The sequence below is a fragment of the Dipodomys merriami genome, unplaced genomic scaffold (genome assembly GCF_024711535.1).
Source record: "Dipodomys merriami isolate MVZ:Mamm:240054 unplaced genomic scaffold, mDipMer1.0.p SCAF_20, whole genome shotgun sequence".
NCBI lineage: Eukaryota > Metazoa > Chordata > Mammalia > Rodentia > Heteromyidae > Dipodomys > Dipodomys merriami.
The window spans coordinates 759,560-779,429 of NW_027203382.1; the positions used below are offsets into that span (position 1 = coordinate 759,560).

The following is a 19,870-nucleotide window of genomic DNA, read 5'->3' on the forward strand; positions in this document are numbered from 1 at the left end:
ATCTCAACTACCAACAAATTTGGGTGGCCATTTGATTTCTCTCATCTAAGAGAACTTTTATTTTTAAATGATACTTGCCTAAAAGTTTATAACATATTGATACACAAGGACTATTCAAAATACCAGTGTTAGTGTTTTACTCTCAATTTCAGTGGGAGATTTGTAAGCAATGGTAGTAGGTTTTTGCTCTCTCACAATGCCATAGACAACATGGTTAAATCAGGTGGAAAAATTATCATCACCTTCTTCAGAAGAAATCTAAGTAAAGCAGATCTAAGTAATTCAGATATAGATCTGATATGTAATTTTGATAGAGCAGATTTCAACCATGGCTCTTTGAAAATACTTAGTAGATCCTATCTCAAAACCTCTCACTGCTTTAGTAGCTAAGTCTAAGTCAAACAATAAATAAGATTTATTAACTCTTTCAAAATAGAGCTGGCAATAGGTTTTTTTCTTTTTCTTTTTTTTTAGTGCTATATGATATAGTAAAAAGTGAAATGGAAAATGACAAGAGGAAGATAATTCTGCTTTCCTATGTATTACTTTCATTTACATTCTATAAATTATGTATTACTACAATTTCTGTTCTGGTTGAACATGAAAAAATAAAGAATTAGTCAAGTGAGTTCTTGTGGGATTTTCTATTATATATGAGAGTCATTGTATTGTCATTCATTAAATACAAGGAGGCATATCATAGAGTCAGACCTTGATTGGAAAAAAATATCTATTCCAGATGAATATATTCTTACTTTTAAACGTGAAAATAAAATCCTGATGACAGAGGTTTCCTTGCAATGAAAGAGCTCATTGAACATTTGCCGATGTGAAATAGGAAAGCACTGGGGCCTGAGACAAGTTTCACAACTACCAGCAACAAGGTTAGTCAGCAGTTGGCAGTTGGAATTACGTAACATTTTCATTTCCTAATGAGATCTGGGGGAAGGAAAGCATAAATTTTTTACTTTGAACCTATGGTGGCTACAGGTAAAGAAAGACAGGAGAACAGAGAGGGTACAGTTTGGAAGCAAGGAGTCAGTCCATAGAAAGAAATGCTTCTTTCTCAATGGATTAGTCTAAAATGTTCATTCATGTGGTGTTGCCTTTGTGGCTAGACTTACTTGCTTTTGAGTCAAAATTTCAACATGAATTTGGAGCAATGTCTCATTGATAGCACCAATAATCTAAGTTTGTAACTGGGATTTTTTTTTATTGAATTGTTCATGGTTCTTTTTTTTTTTTTACTGTAAAGATACTCTAGAGAGGGGTTACAGTTACATGAGTAAGATAATGAGTACATTTCCTATTGAGCGTTGTTAACCTCTTTGTTTCTCCCCAATTATCCCTTCCCTCCCCACCTTCCTAATTCCTCCCACCCCCTCACAAATTGTAAAGGTTGTTTTTAACATAGTGTCTTGTACATGGCATTGCTACAATGGGTCAACCTGTATCCTTATTTTAACATTTTGTTATTTCCCTTTTTCTCCCCAAATTAGAAAAAAAAAGTATATACAAGATGAAGGACACTGGAATCAAATACAGTGAAAACAGGGGTTATACCATGGGGGAAGAACATGCAAAAACAACAACAACAACAACAACAACAAAACACCTAGAATATTAAAAACAACAGTGGCAAAGATTAAAAACTCTTGTGTCCCTATCTTGGGGTTCATTTTGCTTAGCATCATCTTATATGGTCATATATACATAGCTTTTGACTTTTTCTGCTTGCTTGGTAAGATTATCCTAGACATATACTAGTTATTCCAAATAAGGGAAACCATGGGATGTATGTTTCTTTGGGTCTGGCTTACTTCACTTAATATTATTTTTTTCCATGTCTTTCTATTTTCTAACAAATGGGGCTGCGTCATTTTTTACGATAGAGGCATAGAATTCCATTATATATATGTATATATATATATATATATATGTTTCATATATATATTATATATATAATGGAATTCTTCTTGAGCCATTCATCTACTGAGAGGCATCTGCATTGTTTCCATGTCCTAGCTATGGTGAATAATGCTGCAGTAAACATAGTTGTGCTGGTAGCTTTATTTATTTTTATTTATTTATATTTTGTCGGTCGTGGGGCTTAAACTCTGGGCTTGGGTGCTGTCCCTGTGATCTTCAGCTCAAGGCGAGTGCTCTACCGCTTGAGCCACAGCAGCACTTCTGGTTTTCTAGTGGTTTATTGGAGATAATAGTCTCATGGACTTTCTTTCGGGGGCTGGCTTTGAACTGTGATCCTCAGATCTCAGCCTCCTGAGTAGCTAAGATTGCAGGCGTGAGCCACCTGCGCCTAGCACTCGTAGCTTTAGTGTGGCCTTGTTTATGATCCTTTGTGTAAATGTCCAAAAATGGGATTGCTGTGTCATAGGGGAGCTCTAAGTGTAGTTCCTTCAGGAACCTCCATACTACTTTCCAAAGTTGTTGAACAAGTTTACACTCCCACCAACAATGCAGTAGGGTTCCCTTTTGGACACATCCCCTCCAGCATCTGTTATTATTAGATTTCTTGATTATAGCCTTTCTAACTGGGGTGAGATGGAATTTTCATATATTTCTTCCTTTGTATTCTTTCTTGTATTTAACAAGATATTTTAGATTTATTTTTTAGTATTGTTATACATTTTTATGAGTCTCTTTCATAGAATTACCATTCACAGGTAATAAGAAAGCATAAAAATAAGGTTTACAAAGTTGAGAACAATATCTATCTGGTTCACCAAATCATTCATTACCATCACTTACATGGAGTAGGGCATAATATAGGAGCTCCAATAATTGCATATATTTTTTTAAACTAAGTAAAGTGGAAGTTTCTTTTTTCTTTTAATGTCTTACTCAATTTTGTTGGTAAAGACTTTTAGACTTACCATAGGATATCTTGACATGAAATCCCCCTCTACTGTGTTGGCTTATTCTTCTCTGTCTCTGAGGGAAGAATTCAAGGATTCAGTTATGGTGTGCACATATCACAGGGTATCTAGTATTGAAAAGTTGTTAGACATTTGATTATGGAATCTTTTTTAGAAAGACTGATTGAAGGCTTTAAAACAAATTTCTTATCAATCTGGATGAATAGCAAATATGTATAATTTTCTTTTTTCTTTTTGGGTCCTGTCATGGGGCCTGAACTCTGGGCCTGGGTGTTGTCCCTCAGCTCTTCAACACAAGCCTAGCGCTCTACCACTTGAGCCACAGTGCCACTTCTGGCTTTTTTCTTTTTGCTTATGTGGTGCTGAGGAATCGAACCCAGGGCCTCAGGCATGCAAGGCAAGTGCTCTACCACTGAGCCACCTTCCCAGCCCCAAATATGTATAATTTTCTATGTGTATGTGCGTGTGTGCTTGTTTTTAGTAATTTTAGTTATGAAAAAAATCTTGAAATGCCTCCACTAGATAGTAGAACAGTAGATACCTATTATCAAGATTATATACTGAATTTATATATACTGAACATCTGAAACTCTAAAATATTATACCTTGGTAATTTAATGTTGTAATCAATGACGTTTGTAAGTCAACAACATTAATTTCCTTAAATCAAGAACCATACCTGCTGTTTTTCATAGTTATATGCATAAACACAATAGAGGTTCCTCAACAGAAAGGCATGACTGAGAAGTTCTGTTAACTGATAAATAACCTGTTTCTGTTTAAATTGCTGAATGTTATTTCCATTATTTAAAGCCATTTACATATTTTTTGGGTGGGAAAAAATGTATATTTATAATTAGCCACCTGGATTCAGTTTAGATGATTCCAATTTTGTTGGCAACACCTAAAGCATTATAATCCGGAGCCAGTTGAACATGTGCCTTCTTCTCTTGGTCAGGTCTGATCGGGGTATTGACCTTAGCCACATCAGTGTCCTAGAGCTTCTTCAGAGCATGTTTGATCTAATGCTTGTTGGCCTTGACATCCACAGTGAACACAAGTGTGTTGTTGTCTTCTATTTTCAGGGGTAACTTGATGATAGCATAGTGGTCAAGCTTCTTTCTCCTCGGAGCACTCTTGAGAGGGTATTTGGGCTGTCTTCGGAGCCGCAGTGTCTTGGGTCAACGAAGGTGGGTGAAGTGTTGATCTTCTTTTTGTGGCTGTGGAAACCTTTCAGTACTACCTTCTTCAAAGCCTTTTCCTTGGCTTCGGCTTTAGGAGGGGCACGAGTTTCCTTCTTCGCTTTCGGAGCCATCTTCGTGAAAAGCCCAATTATATTTTTGTATGGACCAAACAAAAGTTAAGCATTCTTTGGAAAGATGCACTAATGTCTGCATTATGTGAACAGTATTGGACAGTGTTATTTTATTCATTTCTTTACAACGTTTCAAGTATTTTCAATCTTAAAAAATGTTATTACTTTAAATATCAAGAAGTACATGTCTTTATTCCCACCCCATGTTGGGAACAGTTACTTCACCCGAACCTATATTCAACAATTCGATCTTTAAAGCACTTTGACTGACTTCTTCTTTGTTAGATTACAATCTACTTTATAGGTAGTTTCTAATTTAAAATGTTGAAGTAGAAATATCTCATACTAATATGATATATATTTTCATGCTTTGGGTTGTAAATCAATTTTTGGAACATATGGTTATTAATTTTATTTTAAGCATGCTTATTAAAACACCACAGATATTGATATAGTGGATTAATTGCATTTATACATATGAATGCCGGATAAGGATATCCTTAATATTTTTGACATGCACTTATTAATGGGATGTAGATTCAGTAATTATGAAAGATCCTGAAGTGTTATTATTGGTGCATGTTATTTATTATGGGTAAAGGCAGCATGTATTCATTATGATAATTAAGTACAATATAAAATAACAATCTATATTCATTTAAATGGACATATAATTGCATAAAACTATTATGAATCATTTTTTAATGATTCAAAGAAGCCAAAGTCTGACAAGTGTACATGATGCTTGCATTCTAACTCCAATACACTTATGGATATCATGGTCTTGGTTACAAATAGCTTCCACATAGCCATGCTACCTATGAACTGAGCATGTGCAAACCATTACATTAACCAATAATGTGTTTTCAGACTGAAGCTACTCGGTCAAAGTTTGGAATTAGCTGAAAGGAGATGAAAATTGGAACAAATTAAGCAGAAAATTAATTCAGAAATAGTAAATTAATAGGTTGTAATTGTTTCTTTAGATTGAACTTTCATTTGAAATTGAAACCTAACAACAGGAATGGGTGAAAAAATAATGTTTTTAAGTTCTAAGGAGAAAATATTCTTTCCTTAAAAACATCTTATAGGCCGGGCGCTGGTGGCTCATGCCTGTAATCCTAGCTACTCAGGAGGCTGAGATCTGAGGATCGCGGTTCAAAGCCAGCCCAGGCAGGAGAGACCGTGAGACTCCTATCTCCAATAAACCACCAGAAAACCGGAAGTGGCGCTGTAGCTCAAGTGGTAGAGCGCTTGCCTTGAGCTGAAGAGCTGAAGGACAGAGCCCAGGCCCAGAGTTCAAGCCCCACGACCGACCAAAAAAAAACAAAAAAAAAAACAAAAAAAAAAAAACATCTTATAACAAAATCTGTTTTTCTTATTAGTTCAATTATACTGATGATATAGTAATAAAAATTCACTGGAATAATCTCAAAGTTGTCCTAATGATATATTATTTTAGCTGTGATATATACTTTCTTCATGCTTTCTATAATAGGAGTTAATAAAACTCCAATTTGTTTTTATTCATAATATAAAAGCTGACTTTAAATTACTGATATCCAAATGTATATGTTTATTTTGTTTTTGTTTTTGTTGGTTGTGGAGCTTGAACTCTGGGCCTGAGTACTGTCCCTGAACATTTCAGCTCAAGTCTAGTGCTCTACCATTTGAGTCACAGCACCACTTTCAGTTTTCTGGTGGTTAATTGGAGGTAAGAGTCTCATGGACTTTCCTGCCCAGGTTGGCTGTAACTGCAATCCTCAGATCTCAAACTTCTAGGATTACAGGTGTGAGCCACCAACATCTAACTCACATGTCCATGTTTATTGTTGCATTCTTCAAAATAACCAATTCCTATGCTGGAGAAAATCTAAAATTCACCGGGACGTGATAAATTATACAAGACTCTAGGAATTCACACACAATGGGACCAAAAGAGGATATCCTTGGGGAACAAACACAAAAGTACAATGCTTCTGTGCCTCTGTTCCTGAGAACCACATAAGCAGAAAAAGCTGGAAGTAGAGCTGTGGCTCCAGTAGTAGAGCCTTGAGCTGACAGTGCCCAGGCCCAGAGTTCAGGCCCCATGACTGACAAAAAACAAAAAAACAAAAAAACAAAAAACAAAACAAAACAAAACAAAAAACACTCTAGCAAATGGAAACAAACAAATTAATTAAATAACCAAATCATCAAACATCTATTTGCCCAGTAGGTAGCATGTATATATAATGGAGTTTTAGTCAATTACAGTAAGAACTAACACAGCTTGTGAAGGATTTTTGGAGGAAATTAGAAAATATCATGTTAAGTTAGTCTCAGCAAGACAGTCATTATATGTTTTCTCTCACACATACAATTTAAGTGAGGGACACAGACATGAACATAGCATGATGACTATTGGGAATGTGGAATGTAAATTTTGGAGGAAGAAGAAATATAAGAAAGAAGAATAAAGAGTGAACATGCTCAACGTATGCATGTATAGAAATGCCATAATGAAATACTTTACTTTGTAACTATTAATGCATTCTCATTAAAAAATAATCACTTGAACTTCCAATCCTTTCTTTTAAAATTTTTATTTATTTATTTTTTATTGTCAAGAGGATGTACAGAAGGGTTACAGGTTCAAATAAGGTATAATAAGTACATTTCTTGTCAAACTTGTTACCCATTCCCTAATTTTTCTGCCTCCCAATTCTCCCACCCCCAGCTTGCACATATCATTTCCAAAATATTGTCTTGTGTATATGCTGTTGCATTGGTTCTTTGTATCACCATTTTGTTGTAGGTCCAGACCTTCATTTGTGATTTCACTTATTAAGAAATTTTTTCCTGCCTGGTGCCAGTGGCTCACAGCTCTAATTCTAGCTACTCAGGAAGTTGAGATCTGAAGATCACAGTTTAAAGTCAGCCGAGGCAGGAAAGTCTGTGGCACTCTTTTTTTGTATATATTTTTATTGTAAAGACACTGTACAGAGAGGTTATAGTTATTTGAGCATTGTTACCTCCTCCTTTGTTTTTCCCCTATAATCCCTTCCCTCCCCACCTCCCGACTCTTCTCCTCCCCCAAATTGTAAAGTTTGTTTTCAACAGTCTTTTGTACATCTTATTGTTACAATGGGTCAACCTGTATCCTTATTTCAACATTTTGTAATTTCCCTTCTCCTATCCAAATTAGAAAAAAAATTGTATATACAAGTTGCAGAGCACCAGAATAAAATAGAGTGAAAACAGGTGTTATATCATGGGGGAAGAACATACAAAAGAAACAACAAAAAACATGTAGTGCATTATGAGTACTTAAAAAAATAGTAAGAAAGATAAAACCACTTGTGTCACTATCTTGGGATTCATTTTGCTTATTAGCATCATCTTATACGGTCATATGTACATAGCTTTGGAATTTTTCTGCTTGTCCTAGACATATACAGTTATTGCAAATAAAGGAAACCGTGGGATCTATGATTTTTGGGCCTGGCTTATTTCACTTAATATATTTTTTTCCAAATGGGGCAGTGTCATTCTTTCTGATGGAGGCATAGAATTCTATTATGTATATACATTATATATAATATATATACCATATATATGTATATATACCATACATATTTCATATATTTATATGCTATATGCCAAATTTTCTTGATCTATTCATCTACTGAGGGGCATCCAGGTTGGTTCCATATATTAGATATGGTAAATAATGCTGCATTAAACATAGTTGTTCTGGTAGCATTAGTATAGCCTTGTTTGTGTTTGTTTGGGTAAATGTCCATTAAGTGGGGTTTCTGGATCATAGGGGAGCTCTATGTATAATCTTTTGAGGAACCTCTGTACTGCTTTCCACAATTATTGGACAAGTTTGCACTCCCACCAACGATGCAGTAGAGTTCCCTTTTGGCCACATCCCCTCCAGCATCTGTTATTATTAGATTTCTTGATTATATCAATGTTGCCTAGATTTGCATTTCTTTTATGGCTAGAAAAGTTGATCATTTATTCATGTTCCTATTCGCCATTCTTATTTCCTCTTCAGAGAAGTCTCTCTTTTAGTCTTTAGCCTGCTTATCAATCAGGAATTTGTTTCTTTGAGGATTTGCTGTTAGGGGTGTTACATTCATTTTTTATTTCTTTGTTTTTCCCCTACCATCCCTTCCCTCCCACCTCCACAACTACATCCCCCCTCCCTCCATGCCTAAATTGTAAAGTTTGTTTTCAACCTACTGTCTTGTATTCTCTGGGGGAGTTAATGTTTTGAATTCTAAGTATATTTTAGATCTGAGACACTTATCTCCAATTAACCACCAGTAAACAGGAAGTGGCGCTGTGGCTCAAGTGGTATAGTGTTAGCCTTGAGCTGAAGAGCACAGGAACTGAGCCCAGGACCAGAGTTCAAGTCCCACAACGTACCAAAAACAAAAGCAAACAAAAACAAACACATACACGCACACAAAATAAGCTCCTTATTGTAAGGTTCTTGCACATGATTTAGACAGGAAAGAATTTATTGGGGGGAGAGCAAACTGTAGACCTGCACAAGATGGAGAAGTGCAGGGGCTGCACCAAATGGAAGGTGCTGGGGGTGCAAGGGGTGCAAGGGATGTAGGGAAAGGGAAGAGAAAGGGGCATTATACACACACAGACACAGACACAGACACGGATACACACACACACACACACACACACACACACACACACACACACACACACATATATAAATTAATGACATCCCTAGAGTTTGAACTCAGAGGTTTTTTTGTACTATTACTTGAGCCACAACTCCACTTTCAGGTTTTTGTTTTTTGATTCTTTTAATGCAATTGGACAAAATAGTCTCATGGATTTTACTGCCTTGGCTGTCTGAACCACAATCCTCATCTCTAAGCGTATGTTAGCTTCCTGTGTAGTTAGGATTACAGACATGAGCCACTGGTGCCTGGCATAAAAAGGTTTTTTCAATCAAAACAGCTTGGTACTGGCACAAGAACAGACCCGAGGAGCAATGGAATAGATTTGAAAACCCAGAAATGAACCAACAGACCTATAGCCATATAATCTTCGATAAGGGAGCTAAAAAAGTAGAATGGAAAAAAGACAGCCTCTTTAGTAAATGATGCTGGCAAAATTGGTTAATCACTTGCAGAAAACTAAAGCTAGATCCTTATTTATTACCCTGCACAAGAATCAACTCCAAATGGATCAAAGACGTTGGAGTCAAAGTAGACATCCTGAAAACATTACAGGACAAAATAGGAGAAACCCTAGGTCTCCTTGGCACAGGCTGAAATTTTCATAATAGAGACCCAGAAACAACAAATCAATAGAAAACCCTCAGATTGGAAGAAGGTCTAGCCATGCAACGGACAAGGGTCTCATATCTAAAATATATCTGGAACTCAAAAAAATTAATCCCCAACAACAAATCCTCAAAGAAACTATGCCCAATAAATAAGTGGACTAAAGAGTTACAGAGAAACATCTCTGAAGTGGAAAGAAGGATGGCCAATAGACACATGAAGAAATGTTCAATCTCTATAGCCATAAAAGAAATGCAAATCCAAACAACATTGAGATACCACCTCACGCCAGTTAGAATGACTATAATCAAGGACCCTAATAACAACAGATGCTGGAGGAGATGTGGACAGAAGGGAACCCTACTGCATTGTTGATGGGAGTGGAAATTTGTTCAACCACTTTGGAAAGTAGTATGGAGGTTCCTCAAAAGACTCCACATAGAGCTCCCCTATGACCCAGCAATCTCACTTTTGGGCATTTACCCAAAAGATCACAAACAAGACCATACTAAAGCTACCAGCACAACTATGTTTATTGCAGCATTAGTTACCATAGCTAAGATATGTAACCAACCAGATGCCCCTTAGTAGATGAATGGATCAAGAAAATGTGGTATATATATATATATATATATATATATATATATATATATATATATATATATATATATATATATATACATACACACAATAGAACTCTATACCTCCATCAGAAAGAATGACATGGCCCCATTTGTTAGGATTTGGAAAGACTTGGAAAAAATTATATTAAGTGAAGTAAGCCAGGCCCAAAGAAACATAGGTCCCATGGTTTCCCTTATTTGCAATAATTAGTATATGTCTGATACAAGCAGAAAAGGTCAGATAAGTTGATGTTAGGGAAATGAACCTTAAGATATGTATTCAAATGTTTTTTTTTCTTTCATGCAATTGTTTCTAACACATTTATAAGATTATGTCTTTGTTGCTTTGTATGTCCCTCCCGCATGGTATAACCCCTGTTTTCACTGTATTTGATATTGGTATAATTTGGGGAGGGGAAGGGGAAAAACATTGTTTAAACAGGGATACAGGTGGACCCATTACAACAATAAAATATGCAAGATGCTATGTCAAAAAGCAAAGATTACAACTTTGGTGGGGAGGTAGTCATGGAGATTGGAGGGCAGGGATAGTAAGGGAAGAACAAAGGAGGAGGCAGCATTGTACTCATTAAGAAATGTACTCATTACCTTGCTCATGTAATTGTAACCCCTGTGTACCATATGTGCACAATAAAAAAACTTATTAATAAAAAAGGTTTTTCAAAAATTCTTATTTATTAATTAGTTATACAAAAAGGTTTTAATTCCAAAAATCAAGTTATTAGTACAATTCTATCATTCTTCCCTTTCTTTAACCTTCCCATCTCTAACCTCAAGTTATGTAGTTATTCTTAGTAAGAAGCCTTTAATATTTCCCTTCATGAAATTCGTGTAAAGTGAGATTATTTTCAACTTCAATACTGTTATTGAAGATAATTCCATTTCCATTAAGCTCTCAGGGCATGTGTTTGCCAATTTGTGACACTAATGAAAATTTAATTAAATAATCTTAAATACATGTAATACAGAGTCAGATGAAAAAAAATTAAGTTCCAGTTATTCACTTGCAACTACTTAATTTATGTTGGATTCTACTGTTTTTTAAATTGAAAGTCAATAACCTGGAAAGGAAAAGCATATTCACTAGAGATTGTATTAGAAATTATACACCTTGATCAATTGCATGATTAACTACTATGACTACTTAACTTTTTTGCAGCCGCTTGTGCATTTTTTCTTCTAAAAATATGTGGATCAAGTATATATGGATGAATGCCAATTTAAAGTTAGAAGAAAGTTATTAATAGTTTTAGTTATAACTGAAAACAAATGTGAGCAAAGATATCAAAAACTAATTTTAGTAATAATCCATCTAGTTCTATTGTGCTTCATTTATTTGTCTGTCTCATATACCAAGATATTTTTAAATTACATCCATTTAGTCAAAGAGATCATGAAAATTATATCTTATCCTTGGGTTTTACTCTTTAGACTCACACAAAACTTAAGTTTTTATCTTCTTACTATTAAAATATGTAAAAATAATTTTCCTCAAACCTAGAATTTTGTAGTATGTAAACTTGTGAACTTATTGAAGAAGATAAGCCAGAAAATGTCAACCTACCCTCAGTGATTGCTGGATTTTCTCACAGCTAACAGTTTGTAGTTCACTGATCTTAATCCATTGTTTTACAAAGAGGCATATTGTCATCTTGAGATTTTAAAGATGAGGAAAAACGATGTTTTACAAGATTTTGAAAAAGATAAAAATATACTGATGACTTTCAAATTCCCCAAAACTAGTAAGAAACTAAATGTAGACTATATTAAAAATATGAGGGAAAATCTACTGTTAACTTAGAGAGATGAAACATATACATATGAAGACAGGATAAAATACTAATAATTTAAATCATAGTCATGGGGCAGATATTCTTGCTCTTCCACAATTTATCTTAAAATTCCACCAGCTTAATGGATACCAGTGGCTCTTGTCTGTAATCCTATCTACTCAGGAGGCTGAGATCTAAGGATCACAGTTTCAAGCTGGCTGGGTCAGAAAAGGCCATGGGACTTGTAACTACAATTACCCACCTGAAAGTGGGAAGTGGAGTTGTGGCTCAAACTGGTAGAGTGCTAGCTTTGAGTAGAAAAGCTCAGGGATAGCACACAGTCCCTGAGCTCAAGTACTACCAACAACCAAAAACAAAGAAAGAGAGAGAAAAAAGAAATTCTACCAACTCTGTGATAAATATTAGGGCATAAGCTTGTTAGGAATTGATGGGATCATGTGGACAGAGCTCTCCTAAATAGAATAAGGGTTTTACAAGACACCCCAAAGAGCTTGTTTCTTTCTGATTTCCTCTATATAAGGATAAAATCACAGTCAGCATTCTGCAGCCCAGAAGATGGCCTTCACCAGAACTTAAACATACTGGTCCTCAGCTTTAGTCATCTATCATTCCAAAATATAAGATAATAATAACAGCAGCAATAATAATAATAATAATAATAATAATAATAAATAATACTTCTGTTGCTAATGAAGCATCCAAATAGTTCAGTTTGGTCCTTTTTCTTTTTTTTAATTTTAGTTGGTGAGGGGTGTTGCAAAATCTTATATGTAGCCAATGCTCTCCTCAAATTCATGAACCTTATGCCTCACTGTGAAATGTTGGATTTATAGGCATACATTAATAATCATATACCATTTTCTTTAATTTGCATTTATTGTTTTATTCTTTTTTTCCTATTGATGAAGATTAAAACTATTTTATTAACAAAAATCACACAATTAATTTACTTGACAACATAACATCATATCAGGTTCTCAGTTTTCCTTGTGATTTTAACTTTGTTTGTGTTTCCAATCATGTCTGGAAGTGATAATGGACTTACTTTTTTTGAGCTAGTTACACATTAGACCTAGCCTTACTTGATGAGCATCATCTTTGGTTTATTATCTCTATTTTTATTATATTGTTTGTTAAGGGTAAAGTTAAATACATTTTCTTGCTTTAAGATAGTTACTTTTCTCTCCCTACCATGTTACATTTATCTCCAATATTTAATAATTTAATGTGTTCACTTACTGAATTTAAATTCATGAATAATGGTAAGAACTGTGTTTCGGCAAATACCTTCCAATTGGCAAAAGGAATAGGAATAATGTATTAGAAGTCATACTATGCCATGCTTTGTCTAAAGTCATACTTTTCAATATTCTAAAGCTTCTGTTATTGATGTTTTAAAAATAGTTATTACCTTTAAATAGTTGTATAAAAGGATTTCAATTCAACATGTCAGTTTATGTTTACAATTAATTTTGATCATTGCCATCCTTGTATCATTCTCTCCTCCCTTCCCATCTTTCCCAACTATACTCATCCTCTCACATTTCCTGAATTCATTTTCAAGCATATACATTGAGTATGATGACTTTTTTGACTTTGTAGGTTTTAAAAACAAATATTATAATCTTTAAATAGTTGAACAAAGTGGTTTCAATCAAAAAAAGCAGTTTGTAAATAAATAAATGCACATAAGCATAAATGCATCTTGATTAATGTCACTCTTCCATTATTATTCTTATATTTCCCAGTCTCCTCCACACACTCAAATTATGCAGTTATATTTTCACATATGTATGTTGAATATATTTCCCCCACTTCCCCCATCCTTACTCTCTCCATCTGTTGCAATAATTTTTGACTGCAGTATTTGTGGTAAAGTCTCATTAATTATGCCCAATTGAGAAATAAAATGGAAGTCTAAATTATGAACATTTAAGAAAGAAACCTTTAAATAACATCCACATGCATGTAACAATCTGCTAATAGTAATTGAGGAATGTGAACAATAATTAAAATTAGAAACAAAATTAGAGCCTAAAATACTCATGAGTAAAAATTATTTTACTTTTATTAAACTTAATATTTGAAAATCATTGCTCTGAAGGCTTAAAATAATTTATAACTCATACTTGAAAGTTAAAACATTACCCAACATATGCTCTTAATTTTGCTAGACTATAATTAAGGGAATTCCTATTTTCATTGTTTGCCTAGATTATCATATTTTTATTCAAATTAAATATATTTTAATTGTTGTTAGAATAGGTTATTTATGTCAAATACTAGTATTTTAAACCTTCTTTTCCAAGACAGTAAGCCATTTCAGTTCTGTAGACAACTGATCCTAATACAAAATGATATAATTGTGATCAACACAATTATATACCTATCAAGGTGTATATCATTTTTATTTTCTAAGATAACATTTAAAATCAGCTTAAAATCATGAAATTTTCCACATGTATTTAAAATAGTGTAAATAAAATTTTTACTTACATTTATTTACCTGCTATCTCCTAAGTTGCTTTTTTGGCCATATTTTAAATATTGATTTATTTGCTCATTTTCTACCAATTGACTCTAAAAAGTAACAATCATAATCTATGGAGAAATAACTGAATCTGGCACTTAGCAGAGATGTGCAGACCTTGTGAAGGTATTTCTGAGAAATTTATATTCTTACAGAAATAAGAGAGATAAATTGAAGTGTCAGATGTATACAACTACAACTCTGTTATACTCAGACAAATAGAAAGGCCATAGAAGAATTAGAAATGACAGCACATCATCATTTTAAGAGACTAAAATGGGACAATTTTAGGAGCCAGTCAAATTACTTAGGAGCAAAATAGAGAGATTTTAACAAAGAGCTCCAGCCATGTGCTGGTGGCTTGTGCCTATAATCTTAACTGCTTGAGAAGCTGAGATATAAGGATCATGACTCAGAACCATGATAACTCTAAACTTCTAGTAAACTAAAATTTCACCTTAAGACCAGGGAAAGAAATGCAAAAGAAACCTAAAATAAGTTTAAAGTAGTTAATAATAATGAGAGTAGAAATTGATAAGATTTAAACTATAAAGAACTATAGAAAAAGTTTGTCACATGTCAACACTGAATTATTTTCACCAGTGTTTAAGCAGAAAACAATTACAAAAATTAAAAGCTATTTATGAAACAAATTATTTCTCCATATGTTAATTAACAATGCCAAACTTAAATATAAGAAGCCCAGGACCTAGGAATAGGCAAGCACACACACACACACACACACACACACACACACACACACACACACACACACACACGCACGCACGCACACACACACAAGTATGTATATGCAAAATAGCACACACACAGTGGTGGGGTGGATAGATTCAATAAGAACCAGAATCAATATACATCAGCTAGAGTACAAGTGAAAGTGCATGAGGATATTAGGCTTGTTTCCATTTGTGTGAGAGAAGAGCTTTGGAAACAAGACTGCATTTTCAAGGAAAGACTTGGTGCTGTGGAAAGAATCTTGAGGAACTGTGACATGAAGAGGAAAAAAATAACCAAGTTATTTCTCTTGCTGCTGTTTTTTTAATACCAAGATATAAAGCATATTTTAGTAAAGTAACACACCTTTTGAAATTTATTTTATTATCATAAAGAAGTTGTACTCTAAGAAGATTCAGTTCCGTATGTCGATTTTACAAGTAAAATGCATCTTGATCAATGTCATTCATTCTATCACACTTTTATACACTTTGATTATTGAAATAGGTTGATAAACGGACAAGAATTATATAAATGTTATTCTAAATATGTGATCATAGTCTTTATGACAGTAAGGTAAATGCATTAAGCAGGAACCTATACTTCAATTTTATGAGGTAAATGAATGAATTTTAAGGCATTAAGTGTTTTCAGAAAACACAGAATTAAAAAAATCCAAGACAATCATTTTATTCTCTGGTACCAGCTAAATCCAGCTGTAATAACAAAATAATAAAATAGGCATTTACTTACTTTTACAAATTAACTTATACTATTTTGATATTTATTATTGATATTTATCCACATTTATATTTATATTCCTTTTTCCATCTTAACTCTTATTAGAATATATATGTATTGAAATCATGTAGTAGACCTACAAATCCTATATTTTCCCTAAAATTATGTTGACCTATCTGTATTTAACATAATCATGTAGAAGAAAAGGATTAGATGAATGAATGGTCAATCAAGGTTACTCGTTACAAAGTGCTAATTGGGCTTGTTTACTCTAGCTGCATCTTTGTGAGCCAGGATATATTTGCTAAGCTCACAGCACATTTATTGTAGTGTGATTAGGAGGAACAGCTGTTTTTTTGTGTGTTAGTGAACATACTTAAGGTGAATTCTATTGTGGGCCAAAGGTCTGCACCCCTCTAAGAGGGCAGACGGATAAATGTTTGGTTTATGGTACCAGAAGGAGATATGACTCTGAATTAGAAATTTCATTTCACCTTATCATCAACTGGGTAAAACTCCATATGCCTCTGTGCTATCTTGATAAAGCTCTACTTAACCTTATGTCTTCCCTGCTCATTATTTTAAATTATGCTTGCAAAATAAAGGTAGATTTACAATTCATTCTTAATTCCAGATGCAGAGAGCATGTTCTTTGATAATTATGCTGTTAGTTCATCTTAATTATTTTTGAAATTTATTTTCTCTTTTCATTTTCCAGCCAAGAAAATTACAAGTAGAAAAATAAATATACACAAAAACAGCTTCAAGGAAATGCTGGTATCCTGAAAGAAATATTGTAAGGATATTTTGTATGTGTGTGCTTGTGTGTGTGTATGAGACAGAGAGAAAGAGAGAGAGAGAGAGAGAGAGAGAGAGAGAGAGAGAGAGAGAGAGAGAGAGAGAGAGAGAGAGAGAATCCAAGATTATAAAATTCTTCACACATTTTTGTGTTTATGCTTGCACACCTCATTGCACAAAGTGTGCACTAATATACCATAAGATGGTGAGACTCTGGGATTGGGTGATATTCATATGGTTCACACAGTGGAGGCAGCTGTTTGGTGCCAACTATGTAGTAATAAGATTGAGCAGCTGCCAAACGCAAAAACCAAGCTTGACATGAAAGCAAGCAGGAAAAAATGCTCTGAATGCCTCCATCTTAAAGACAAGTAGGTGCCTGTCAATATTCTGTAGATAGTAATTGGAGCCACTATATAAAACAGACACTGTCTTCATATGTGATCATTTTAACCATAATAAAAATTCATTCTATAGGTTCTCTAGACTTTGCAAATTATGATTTAAATGTATAATACTATTTATATCAAATAATCCCACTGAATATACACACAGAAGAAATGAGCTAAACACAGACTATCTTACTTGTATTAAACGAAAAAAATAATCATAACCACCTCTTCGGCGCAATGAAACAGATGTTTATAATTTTTTCAATGAATTTCTAAAATGACTAGAGACAGGAAATGAAGGAAATTATAACTAATTTAAGCTCTGAGAAATATGTAGACAGGCTATAATTATCTATTATTAAAGCAACTACTATAAAGAACTACAAACTCCCATAGTAGTTTTATCCATTGGATGAAACTTTTTCATTGCAGTGAGATGACAGATTATATTTAGAGTGCATATTTTCCATCTCTTTTTCAAGATTTTTTCCAATTATTTATTGATTTGTATACATTTAACCTTTGTGCATACGTAAAAAAATATAGCTGTGGTAACTAGTATTGAGGGAGAGCTTTCTACCTGCTTAATATAAGGATAAATGGCAAAGACACTGAAAAAAGAAAAGTAATGGCACATTCAATACAGAAATATAGTCTGAGTAATAGTCTGTACATTAAGAAATACTCATTATGTCCCATTCTATTGTTAAAGAAAATATCAGAAACTTAAAATATCCAAACTTTCTCAAAGTTTTAAGAAGAAAAAAAATATTTTTGTGTTAGTAAATGTTTTTGTTAGTAAAAACTCTGAGTTTCCAATTGTTACATGTCTAAGAGAAGACAATCTGATGGTTTATATTTATTGGGTTTCTAACACACCTATTTGCCCCTCTTGAGACGTGTAGCTTGAGGACTTGAGGTTTTAAGTACTTTAGAATTCTGAATGTGAAATATTGGGTTAATAGTAAATAGAACTTGTATTGGGCATCTTTGTGAGGATAGAATTTAGGCACAAGAAATCCTTCATACTCTATGTGCTGTCATTTATACTTAAAGATTACTAGCCTTGGGCTGGGAAGGTGGCTCAGTGGCAGAGTGCTTGCCTCGCATGCATGAGGCCCTGGGTTCAATTTTTCAGCACCACATAAGCAGAAAAAAGCCAGAAGTGGCTCTGTGGCTCAAGTAGTAGAGCGCTATTCTTGAGCTGAAGAGCTGAGGGACAGTGCCCAGGCCCAGAATTCAGGACCCATGACCGACAAAAATAAAAACAACAAAAAGACTACTAGCCTTTGCTACTTAGAAGATTCGCGAGAATGGCCTCTTACATACAATAGTGTTGGAAAACTGAGGAAATAAATCTAGTATATCTCAAGATACTAGAGCTAGAGCAGCAAGTAGGCCAACAAATTCATAATTATAACAAATCCAAGAAGATCCATTAGTGAAGATAAAAATATGATGGAAATTTTCATGAAATCCAACATTTGAGGGACACAGTACACTGGAAAGAGCAACAGTTATTACACAAAAAGATTCTGGCAAAACAAAAAATAAAACTTCTAGGGGCTGGGAAGGTGGCTCAGTGGTAGAGTGCATGCCTTGCATGCATGAGGCCCTGGGTTCGATTCCTCAGCACCACATAATCAAAAAGAAAAAAGCCAGAAGTGGCGCTGTGGCTCAAGTGGTAGAGCACTAGCCTTGAGCTGAAGAGCTGAGGGACAGCGTCCAGGCCCAGAGTTCAGGCCCCCAACCGGACCCCCCCCCAAAAAAAAAAACTTCTGGAAGTAAAGAAACATGTACAGAAATAAATGATAAATTTGTGGAAGAAAAACCACAAATAATTGAAGAAGCTTGAATTTACAAGAAAAATCTCAAAGGAGATCAAAATAAAAGTAAAATTTAGTTGAAAAAATGAGATTCAGTAAAATGTTAAATATATGTAACTTCTAAAAGAGGAACATGAAACAGAGGAAGAACAATTCAGAGATGATCAAATGTGTCTTTCTCAAATGATAAAAGTCTTGTGCTAACTTATTGCAAAGCTCTAAAAACCTAGTTACTTCCTAAATTGTTGACTATGTAGCTTCCAGACAGAACTAAGATGAATTATTATGTTGATTACTAAACATATCTATACTGACGTAGAAAGGGTTAATGACATTATCCACTTTTATAAGACTGACCACTCTTGTGTTAAGAGACCTCAATACAAGCTTGCAGATTGGGTCATCTTTATTTCCATCTTCCCCCTATGAAAAGCTCACTTAAGTATGCTCCTAGTTAACTAACCTCTATAGCTGTGTAAAGTAATGAGGACTTCCTGGAACCCTGCATTGTCACCAAAATCTGATGACATATTTTGATAAGCCAAGTCAGTAGAACTGATGATCAAGTGATTTGATTTTATTTTTCTGATTTTGGTGAGCCTTCCTGATTCCTTATCCATACAGGGGACTGCTATTTTACATTTACTCTCTTTTTCAAGGCTATTATCTTGCAAATGTTTTGTAAAAGTGGAGATTTACTTATCCTCTCTTTTGTGTCCAGTATGACAAGTAATCATACATCAACTTGTCCTGTGTATTCTAAAATACATGGTTGACATGTAAAGATTTGGAGCTTTCAGGATTTTTTTGTCCATTCTTTTTTATTCTTGTTTGTACTAAGATAGATTTACTGTTCAGGATCATTTGGAAGTTTTGTTATTGTAGTCAGCCTAATG

At 34.1% G+C, this 19,870-nt stretch overlaps 1 long non-coding RNA gene and 1 pseudogene across 1 annotated transcript in view; both read right to left on the bottom strand.

Annotated features, from left to right (window-relative positions):
• The window catches only part of LOC138832811 (uncharacterized), a 198,795-nt gene that overhangs the window by 131,263 nt on the left and 47,662 nt on the right, over positions 1-19,870 (bottom strand). Inside the window, exon 4 of the long non-coding RNA XR_011373696.1 lies at positions 2,895-2,952. This is a non-coding gene — a long non-coding RNA (uncharacterized lncRNA). The remainder of the gene's footprint in view (positions 1-2,894; positions 2,953-19,870) is intronic.
• Positions 3,773-4,212, bottom strand: LOC138832810 (large ribosomal subunit protein uL23 pseudogene; annotated as a pseudogene).